This window comes from Leptopilina boulardi, unplaced genomic scaffold (genome assembly GCF_019393585.1).
Source record: "Leptopilina boulardi isolate dan_hultmark-lab unplaced genomic scaffold, ZJU_Lbou_2.1 LbouV2_213, whole genome shotgun sequence".
NCBI classification, from domain to species: Eukaryota; Metazoa; Arthropoda; class Insecta; order Hymenoptera; family Figitidae; genus Leptopilina; species Leptopilina boulardi.
In genome coordinates this window covers 5,030,819-5,042,900 of record NW_026137767.1, presented here as the reverse complement: position 1 = coordinate 5,042,900, position 12,082 = coordinate 5,030,819, and positions in this window count along the sequence as shown.

The window sequence follows — 12,082 nt, the reverse complement described above, 5'->3', positions numbered from 1 at the left end:
ATTTAAATTTAAAAACAATTTGTATTAAGAATACGGTGAATTATTTTTAATTTTTTTATTTGTATTTATATAGAATTTTTTTTAGAACACGTGGAAAATCATTTTTACGATAATGTGCAATACAATTACTGATTAGACATGCCCCGGTTATAAATACATACTTTAAATAAATATATTGCAATATATATGAGTGACTTTTTCTTTTAATTATAAATAATGTATCATGATAAATAAATAAATAAATGTTTATATTGTTTAACTCTTAATTTGAAAAGATTTTTAATTTTTCAAACTTTAAAGATTTTTAGGGTTTTACGAACTTTGAAAAAATATTACACCGTCCGACACGATTTTTGACCCACAAAAAAATCCAACATTTTTGGAAACTAGGACCCAAAAAAAATATCCGTGTCTGGCCGTTTTGCTAGATCAAGTCTTTTGTGGTTTTTAGGGGTTTTTTAACAACCCCTAAATGAAAAGTGACAAGATATATTTTAAAAATTATTAATATTTTATAAAACATGGTATCTTGGGGTTTTCGAGGTCGCTGATTATTAATCTGATGTCAGATTTTCAAAATTCAAAATGGCGGATCCAATATGGCGGTCAAAATTTTAAGAAGTTATTAATTTTTTATAAAATTTGGTATCTGGGGGTTTTTGGGGACGCTGATGTGGAATCAGATGTTATGTTTTCAAAATTGACCACCATATTAGATCCGCCATTTTAAATTTTGAAAATCTGACATTAGATTAATAATCAGCGACGCCAAAAACCCCCAGATACCAAGTTTTATAAAAAATTAAAAATTTTTAAAAGATATCTTGTTACTTTTCATTTAGGAGTTGTTTTCACCCCAAAAAACAACAAACAACTTGATCTAGCAAAACGGCCAGACACGGGTAATTTTTTTTTGGTCCTAGTTTCCAAAAATGTTGTATTTTTTTGTGGGTCAAAAAAAAAGTTGAATTTTGTCGAACGGTGTTATTAAATATTTTTTTACAAAATTTTACAACTATATTATTCCATCCAATGTTTGATTATTCCATACAGAAATTTCTACCGATAGAATCTTTTTTTAAGATTAATACCGAAAATAAAAAAAATAAATAAATTGTGTACTAAAATAAAAAAAAAGTTAATAGGTACAATTTAGGACGTTTTATACCCGAAAATGCAGATCTCCAGAAACAATATTATTAAATATTTTAGTAACATATTAAATATTATTTAAATATATGTATAGTTTTCAAAAAATTATATTTAGTATCTTTTCAATTTTTTTGTAATTTCGTGAAACTGATTTAATTATCAACGAACCTGAAATATAGTACCATAACATTTTTTATACTAAAAATAAAAGATTGCAGTTTGCTTTTATATCATTTAGAAGGTATATGGGCAAATCCACAAAACTTTTAACTTTCAAGAAAAAAAGAAATTTCTTTTTTTAATTTGCAGGCACATTGATGTCACTTTGTATACACGTTCAAGTACATTTTAGAACTACAAATTCATATGTGTGATTCATTTTTAGCTCACGCCGTCAATGTTTAACTCTTTAAACTCTTTAATGTTAATAAATTACATGGGGCATTTTATGGGAAATTTTCACTGAAAATTTTTATTTGTCCGAAACATTTTTTTTCGAAATCTATATGAAAAATAAGAAAATACGTATTTTTTTATTTGATGAAAATGAAGGAAGTTATGATTTTTTGAAATTTAACGTCAACGAAGAAAGTGTGTTTTTGAAACTTTTTTTTAATCTATTGTACTAATAAATTAAAAATTATGCTATATATGAAATTTGTTCATTTTTTCTCAAATTTTTCAAATATGTGCTCAAAAATAAGGTACCTATAACAGAAACAACAAAAAAGTTGAAATTAAACTTATAAAGTGAGTTTTCTTAAAAGAGACACTTTCGATTTTTAATTTTTTTTTTTGCATTACAATCTCCGATGATTGGAGAATTTTTTCCCTTATCTGCTAAAGTGGTATTTTTAGTTTTTAAATTACTATTTATAATATTATTAAATATAACCTTTTTACATTAACATTCATTTGTTTTTTTTAATTTTCATAAAAACATACTAAAAATCGTTACGTCAAGCTTAAAAATTGTAAATAGTAATTTAAAAACTAAAAGTACCACTTTCGCAGATAGGGGAAAAAATTCTTCAGTCATCAGAGATTGTAATGCAAAAAAAAAAATTAAAAATCGAAAGTGTCTCTGTTAAGGAAACTCACTTTATAAGTTTAATTTCAACTTTTTTGTTGCTTCTGTTATAGGTACGTTATTTTTGAGCACATATTTGAAAAATTTGAGAAAAAATAAACAAATTTCATATATAGCATAATTTTGAATTCCTTAGTACAATAGATTAAAAAATGTTCCAAAAACACACTTTCTTCGTTGACGTTAAATTTCAAAAAATCATTATTTTTGATATCGGAGTGGTTTCCAAAGTAATTTCGTCCTCTGAACACAATTCTGGCACCCAAATTTGCTTAGGATGTCAGGATTTTGAGAAAAGAGAGGGTAAAGACTCCAAAAAAGTGTTTTCAGCATATTCTTAACTTAATAAAATTTATTTCACTTAAAATCCTTAAGCGGCGTTTTTGTGTTCAAATATATGTATGAAAATGTTTCGATCACACCATAGATTGACCTGTTTAAAGCAAAAATGCATTTGTGCCTTTCAAAAATGTATAATTTTAAATGAAATCACGATTTTTATTATCATCTTTAAATTGTTGCCACAGGAATACAATTAGAGGCACATCATTGAAAAAGGTCTTAAAATTTTTGTTTTTTTATCACCTTTTAAGAAATGCATTGAACTTTTATTTTTTTCCAACGCCGTAATAAATATTTTCATAAGAAGACGTTCAATTGAATTTTTAAAAAAGTGCTATCACTCAATCAAACCTTCGTATTTTTAGTTTTAGTAGTGGCACACTAATGGGATAGTGTAAATTTTTTGACAAAATATGTCTGTTAGATATTTCCATAGTAGCTGAAGTGATATTTTACACGCCGCAAAAATAAAAAAGGTTAGGAATATAAACTTTTTCAAGAAATTCAAATGAAATTTGAGCATTTTTTCACTTTTTAACTTATAAAACTAATTGTCAAATAAATATTTTGTTCTAATACTGTACATAGTTCCTTTGTATATAATTTAGCAAAAAAAATGATACCCAAGTTTTAATTAAAAATAATCGATAGCTTTAAAAGTTACATGTAATTGCTTTAAAATTTAAGAATCTTTTATTCAAAAATTTTTATGTCTTATGTATAGGTTTGTTATTTTAGACAAAAATAATATATTAGAAAATAGATATTACCCAGATAGAAGAAATGTTTGCTGCAAAATTGTGTCAAATAGCCATATGTACACCCTTTTTTAATTGTGCACTGCAAACTTTCTCCAAAAATGCTAAATAATGTTTCTACAAATTTTCAAAAACAATTCACTGAAAAGTCACGCGGAAAATTTTCAGAAAATCTAAAATGCAATTTTTCTGCAAATAAAATTTTTAAGTTTTCTTAAAAGTTATTTTGTCAATTTTTTAGAATTTTACTTAATATGATATACATAATTAACATTTTAAAAAATAATTTAAATAAAAATTTCAAAATAAATTTTTAATTGTCCAATTTTTAAGATAAAATTGACAAATGAAAATATTTCACCAAAAAATCCGTAAACTGAAATTAAAAATATATTCTTGGAGCCAATTTAAGTATAAAATATTCTTAAAATATGCGCCAAGAATATATATTCTTAATTTCAGTTTACGAGTTTTTCTGTGTTATTATTAGTTTCCTTTTGATAATTATGAGAAATTGATATTTTTTAAATTGTAAATTTAATTATGTTCTAACGTTTTTATTTTCTTTATTTTTGTTCAATATTATTTTTTATTTTATTTTTTTTGTTTAAAAAAGTCCTTGAAATTATATTGGTTAGTGTGTAACAGTAAAAGAAAGTTATCATTTAACAACTCTGCCAACATAAAATAATCAATAAAAATTTTGTGATACAGTGAAACATTTGTAAACTTTAGCTGCACAGTAATTTTCAGTTCTATAATAGTCACTCTACCGAAAGTGTATAGTTATTTGTTCATCGCAAAAAAAAACTAAGCAACAGAAGGTAAAATGTAATCTTTCTTAGTTAAAGTCTACCAAAACAATTTTTTTTTGTTTGTAACAATTGTTACAATTACAGCAAATTTTGTCTATTTTTTGATGCAGTATGGCACTTTTTAAATATTAAACATGGGAGACCACAAATGTTAAAAAAAACTTCAATATTATCGAAAAAAGTAATATTTTTTTTAAATACAAGATCGAAACATTTTCTTAAATAAAAATCGATCCCACAAAGTTTTTAAGGTACTTGATAACAAAGACATTAATAACATTATCGACTGATGATAAAAGCAGGAAAATGATGATATAAAAAATTACCGACATAGAAATCTACATTACCGAATGATGGTAAAACAGGAAAACTATTAGTCGGCAATCTAGATTATATCAGTCACTATCCAGATTGTACAAAGTAACATATTGATTGTAGTGCGTATAATATACCAAGTAGCATAATAATAGTACCGGATAACATCTACTTTTTACCATTTTAAGATCATAAGTTTTTATCATCTATTTCTCTCCGTGTAATGATCGGTGATTTTTGTCTATATTGGTACTTTACTCTTACTGTCTTAATTTGTTTTCAACTTTATATCATACTTAGTTTCAATGAATTCAATGAGTTTGAGTATTTAACCTTTATTATCTCTGATTCTTTTATTTATATGTATAAACAATTGAATGTTTATTGTTTTGAAGAATTGATATTTAAAAAAATAATAAAATAAAAATCTGATTCTTGATACTTATTAATAGGCCTCCTCGTCTGTAACGAATTTTATGAAAAATTTGTCAGTCGACAGGAGGTCAAAGTATTTATTTATTATAAGAAAATATGGTAATTATGTGAGAAAAAATTGATAGTCTCTTTTATTCTACATTATTAATTATTTATTTAATAGAAATTTTAATCTCAAATGGGGGGTTAAAATTAGTCCAACTCAGCACAATGAGCGTCTAATTAATGTTTTTATTAAAGAATCTACTTAAAGTTTTATTCGTCGACATCTTTAATTTCAATAATAATAATTCAAGAATCCAAATTTTATAATAAAATGTCCAAATTTTCGGTAATAAATTTCAAAATTATCCAATAATATTATTGACATCAACGACACATTGTTTTTACAATCAAACTTTATTATTTTTTAAAAACATAATACATTATTAATTCCAAAATAAAAATAAAAGTCGAACAGCCGAATCCAGCGTAAAGAATAGCAACTAATTGTTGTATCATCATAACAGATTCCGCCTGTTCAGAAGTGCAAGATTTGTCCATTTGGATATAAGAAACTTTACTCGGTGAATATGGTTCCAACCATTTCTCTTTGATGCCCGAATCAATAATTCTCTGAGTCACTTGATCGATGCGTTTAGCGTAAGGAACACCTGCAGCAAGTTGAGTAGCTCCTGAATCAAATGGAAATTTCTCATTAAGAAATTTTACAAGCGGCTGTCCACATTTATCTTTTCTATTACGAAGCATCAATTCTGCTCTTGGAACTTCAAGAATACAAGATAAATTCTTATATTTTATTAAGCGCTCCACGCATTCATCTTGTGAGAAAAGCATCCACTTGGATTTCTTCAAAACTTGTTGCAGAATAACGTCGTCAGTATTGTTCATCATGTAAAAATAGTTTTCATTAATTAAAATCTGTATATTCGAGGCAAGAACATCGTTCAAACTTTCAAATTTAAAGGATGATTCCGTTTCCAATTGGACTTGGGTTATTGATGTGTAAATGTCCGAAGAGAACATGAAGCATCCAAAAAGAAATGAATGGAAAAGTATTCTCTCCACTGATGCTGTCGGTTCTTCTGGTATGACATTACCCAAAGTTATTTGTAACATGTATAATATTTTCCATTTTTGTGGACAAAAGCCCAAAATTCGCGAAATAATCCAAAAAAAGATTGGTAAAATCATTACTATGATAATGTTCTTCATATGCCATTGGAATTTAGAAGATTCGACATTTTCTTTAATTAGGGGCACAGCCATTCCAATTTGTCTTGATCGCAAACTTTTGCTAAGCTCAATTGGATTTTGATTACAAAACGCTACAGATACTTCCATACCCATTATTTGAATTTCATTGCTGTAGATGGCATAACCAAGTCCAGAACTTCCTGCCTTTGAACATGTCAATTGTCCCCAAGATGTAATTGATGATTCCACTAACGTAAAATTCATAATTTCTTGTAGGACCTTTATTTTTGAGACGCCTATTCCAAACATTTCTTCTGATGGATTATTTGGAATAAAAACAAACGGAGGAGCATGAAGTAATGATGCTACCAGTGGATAACCGTACATATTTTTGAGCTTGTCAGGAAACCAAACTGTTTTATCAGAAGTACTTTCATTTGTAATCAATTTTAAGAAAGGATTATAATGAATGACCTTAAAATCAGGACAATAATTCTCCTTATGAGAATTTAAATCAATTTTGAAGATAAATTTTCCAACTTCAATGACAGTAACATCCAAAAATTGTTGAATCCAGAGAGTTTCAAAAAATTGTCGATAATTTGGAAGGTCATGATAAAGAAGAAGTAAACATTTTGGTCGACGTTTTGATTCTGACAGTACGGACAAGAAATCAAATGATCGAGAAAATTCACGATCATTTTCTGAATTCATCAGAATAAATAACGAAATCCGAGGATTATAATTAATCAAATCCAATTTTGAAGGTTTCTCATAGTTTGGTATAGCAATTTCTAGGAGTAATGTATATTTGGATAATTTTGTAATTAGTCTGTTAAAATTTTCATTAGATATTGTGGTATTATCGTTGATGAGAAAAATTACCTGATAAATGTTTCGATCATTCTGAATAATTTTAGTAATGTCCTCTATCCATTTTATATTACCAGCTTCTATTGTCGGATTATTAAAAATTATTAATACAATACTGATAATTAATTTTATCGACATTTTCACGTAAATTGAAAATCAAAGTGACAAATGACAATTTAAAATATTAGAAATAATATTTTAGCATTACACAAACTGCACTCTCTGACAAATTCGACAGGACTGAGCTTATAGAAAATATTTTAAAACGAGTAAAGAAATTTTCAAGGTTTCATATTTTAACCTCAAGAGAGAATTTTTTTTTTAAATAAATATTTTTTTAAACTAAACATTCACTTATGTTGATACTTATTTTCCTTCTCCATCATTAAGTGCCTTTTATTGATTATTTGTGTAGTGTTTTTCAATGTTGATTTATTTTTTTGTATCACCAACTTTTACTTCTTTTTTCAAATTATAATTCATACATATTTTGGTAATAATACCTTTAGAAAATAAGAAATTTTTTTAGTAATTATAAAAACCCGGCAAGAAGAGGTTGATTAAAACAAATAAAAGCAATTGCGACCCAGTGGGCACCGGGACATTTAAAAGACGTCTTGAAGACGTCTTTTTTGTCCGCGGACATCCTGGGACTTTAAATATAATGTCTCGAAGACATCATAAAGACATACAAAGGACTTCTTTAAGACATTCTATGTCTGTCCAGAAGACGTCTAAAATACATCCGAAAAAGAAGTCTAAAAGATATTTGGTTTCCTTTCAGACGTCTTTCGGACTTAGAAATTTTTTTTTCTTCAGAATATTTTTTAAGTTAAAACACATTAATTAAGGCAACTGTGGGTAATTCTGCTGATTTTCAGTGTAGGTTAACTCTAAAATGATATGCTAGCTCAATTTAGTAAGGAAAAAGCGGAGAGGCGAGAATCAGGAAAATTACAAGTCATTTTTTAAATTTTGATGATTTAATTATAAGAATTTATGTCGAGACCATGAAAGAACTCGTATAATGACAAAAAAAAATCAATGGTGTGAAAACAATATTTCGAATTTAGAAAGTCAAAAATCTGACAATTAATAATTCCCCAAAAAGGAGACTCACTGTTAATTCGACGCACCGATTATAATGAATATGGCTGCCCCCTTATTGTTTTGACTGGACGAAAACAATACTGGTGTTTGTCTCCCTGGCACTCTTGAATAATTAGAAGTCACTTCCAATTGGGCGATGTCCAAGTTAACTCGTGAGGGGAAGCACTATACCCCCACTCTACCGGCCGGGCCATAAAGATGGAGCTCGAGGGACACATGCACCGCGGGGGGCCTGAGCAGCATTCTCGGGCCTAATGACATTTTCTATTTATGGTCCCTAATGAGTTTTTCCTGAAAATTATAAAATTTTTTAATATTAACAATTTTTAATTTTTTTTAGCATATTCACATTCCTCATAATTTCACGATTACGAGCATGTGTTGTCCCAATTAAAAATGTTAATATTTAAAATGTTTATAATTTTTATTGAATTATGTTGCCTGAATCCCCCAGTATTGATCTAGTCATTACACAGAATAACTTTCTTAATAAAAATTAAATCTTTTCAAATATAAACATTTTTACCCCTCATTTTTTTGCGATTCAGACATAATTTTTTTTTTAAATGTTGAAATTTAAAAAGTTTTAATTTTTTTTTAATCACAATTTTTCCAGGCTTAGGACTGGTTATTTTATTCTAAAATACATAGTTGCATGTATTACACTTTCAAATATCTAAACATGTGACCGATTTTGATCAAATTTTGGTTTTATATTGTTTTAAATAAACGCGCTATTTTTGACCAATCAGGAAACTGTTCAAGTGCGCATGTGCACTGAATGTCATAACAGCATATATGCTTTGTTTATTTTTTTTACCTGTCAGTCTATTGTTGACTTCTAAACTAGAGATGGAACCTGCGTGTGCTTTCTCTGCGATCGAATCGGAAACGATTCAAGGTAAACCCTTATTAATTTTTGAAAATTATAAATTTCGCTTTCATAAATTCTATGCTGGTGGTGGACTTCGGTGGAGGTGTGTTTTTATTAATTGTAAATCCTTTTTATGTTCTTCAAATAGTGTACCGCGTTCAATATTTCTTGATAAAATGTTGCTTAATCCACAATCATCCTCCTGTAGATAATGTAAATTTGCAAAAACAATCCTTAAGAACTGGTGTTAAACGTAAAGCATTAGATAATCCCTGTGAAAAGCCGGAAAAATTAATTCATTCTTGTATAACGCCTGAACATAAAGATTTAAGCATTAAAGATTTTAGAAATATTAAAAAAGTTTTATATCGTGAACGTAGAAAAATGCTCCCTACACTTCCTTCGAATTTGTTAGAAACTCACATTTCTCTTGATAAAATGTCAGTAAAAACTAAATTTAATGAAAATTTGGTACTTTTAAATGATAATTTATCAAATTTAATAATTTTTGGAACTATTAACAATTTAAAATTTGTTGCAGAATCGGAAACCATCTACATTGATGGATCATTCGATTATGCAACTGCTTTTTATAAACAAATTTTTACTTTGCACGGCTTTTTTAATGGGCATTATATAACTCTTGCTTTTTGTTTACTCCCAAAATAAACGCGAAACAACTTATATTGATTGTTTCAAGAAACTTTGCATGCTTTGTGAGGAGAATGGCTTTCATTTAAATCCATCCGCTGTAGTTGTAGATTTTGAAGTTGCAATTCATAATTAGATAAAAACTGTTTGGCCAAGTTCCACGATTATTGGGTGTCGTTTCCATTTGTCTCAATCGTGGTTCAGGAAAATTCAAGAGCTTGGGGTTGTAGTAGATTATAAAAATAATGATTCTGTAATTGGTGAATGGTTACCCGTTTGCTTCGGTTTAATGTTTTTAGATCTGCAAGAAGTAAAACATTGCTTTGCTTTTGATTTGCTATCGTGTATTCCTTTAGATGACAGGGTGATAAAATTCGCGGATTATTTAACTGCTAATTATATTCGTGATGAAGCACGTTTTTCTCCTAAGATCTGGGCCAAAAAAAACTGCTGCTTTAACAAGAAGTACTAATGCATGTGAATCATTTCATTCACACTTTAATAAGTCGTTCTATCATACGCATCCATCAATTTACAAAACGATTGAAGTTTTGTTGGAAGTTCAAGTTGAAACCCAATTTAAATGTAACAGCATCCTTACGCCCTATACATTTCAAAACTCTTATTCAAAAAAAAAAAATATAATCATGTTTTGAATAAAATTAACGAGTTTAATGACAATAAAATAAATCGTTTAGAATTCGTGAAATCTGTTTCCCGATATTATCAACTTCATTAATTTAATTAATGGTATTTTATATCACTGATTCTTTCAGTGAGCTTTTTCAGAAATTTTGCCAAAGAAACAGACATCTCATGGAAACAAACTGCAAACAACAAACATACAAAGGTATGAAAAACTGTGCTTTTTAAGCACATTTTATTGTAAATACACCAGCTTTGAAAGCTACGAATTAGAAAACAATTATTGTTCATTTTTAAGCGCATTTTATTATAAATACACCAGCTTTGAAAGCTACGAATTAGAAAAAAATTATTGTGCTTTTTGAGCGCATTTTATTTTAAATACACCAGCTTAGAAAGCTACGAATTAGAAAACAATTATTGTGCTTTTTAAGCGCATTTTATTATAAATACACCAGCTTTGAAAGCTACGAATTAGAAAACAATTATTGTGCTTTTTGAGCGCATTTATAAATATATGAATAAGTACATGAATAAGTATATGAATTTAAAAATGACTTATTTTTTTTTATTTTTCAAAAATAAAAAACACATTTTTTAAACATGCCAGTACACCGAACGAAAATATATATTAAATTTCAATAAATTGTTAAAATTGAAATCTAATATACATTTTCTTTCAGTGTATCTGCCAGTCCTAAGCCTGGAAAAATTGTGATTAAAAAAAAATTAAAACTTTTTAAATTTCAACATTTAAAAAAAAAAATTATGTCTGAATCGCAAAAAAATAAGGGGTAAAAATGTTGATATTTGAAAAGATTTAATTTTTATTAAAAAAGTTATTCTGTGTAATGACTAGATCAATACTGGGGGATTCAGGCAACTGTAATTCAATAAAAATTATAAACATTTTAAATATTAACATTTTTAATTGGGACAACACATGCTCGTAATCGTGAAATTATGAGGAATGTGAATATGCTAAAAAAAATTAAAAATTGTTAATATTAAAAATTTTTATAATTTTCAGGAAAAACTCATTAGGGGCCATAAATAGAAAATGTCATTAGGCCCCAGAACGCTGCTCAGGCCCCCCGCGGTGCATGTGTCCCTCCAGCTCCGTGTTTATGGCCCGGCCGGTAGAGTGGGGGTATAGTGCTTCCCCTCACGGGGCTAACTTGGACACTGCCCCTTCCAAATATACGTGCCAGGAAGCTTTGCCCTTGAGGACACGGGACATCCATTCGGCTTTGATATTTTAAGTCATCTTAATTAATCCAGATGGTATGCGCAGTTTTAAACAAAGTGAAACAAAAAGAAGCCGAGAGTTATAGAATTTATAAATCAAACTTTGTTGTCGATGATCTGACGGATTAGTGCTTTTGACCGCAAGTTTATGAAATAATTTAATTAATTTAATTAATCTAAGAGCTTAATAGTATTTGAAAAAACCTGAAAGATACATCGAAGTGGCAAGACGATTTAGTCAAAAGTAACGAAGAATTAAGAACAGATTATTTAAATTTGACTCAGAAGAACAAATGTAATGCAGATTTAAAAATAATAAATTTTGTAAATAAACGACACCAGGGTGGGAATCCAGTTATAATGGCTGTAAAATGTTATAAATTATAAAAATTGTTTTCTTATGATACTAACTTTATTTTGTTTAAATAATAAATTAACGTATTAATAAACCAACTTGTTAAAGTCGTAAAATTGATAGTCGACTTGTAATAAATAAATTCGATTCTGATTTTTCCTTTCGTTCTGTTATGAAAACTCTCGCGAGGCATTGAGGATTCTTGCCAGGTCACAAAGACGT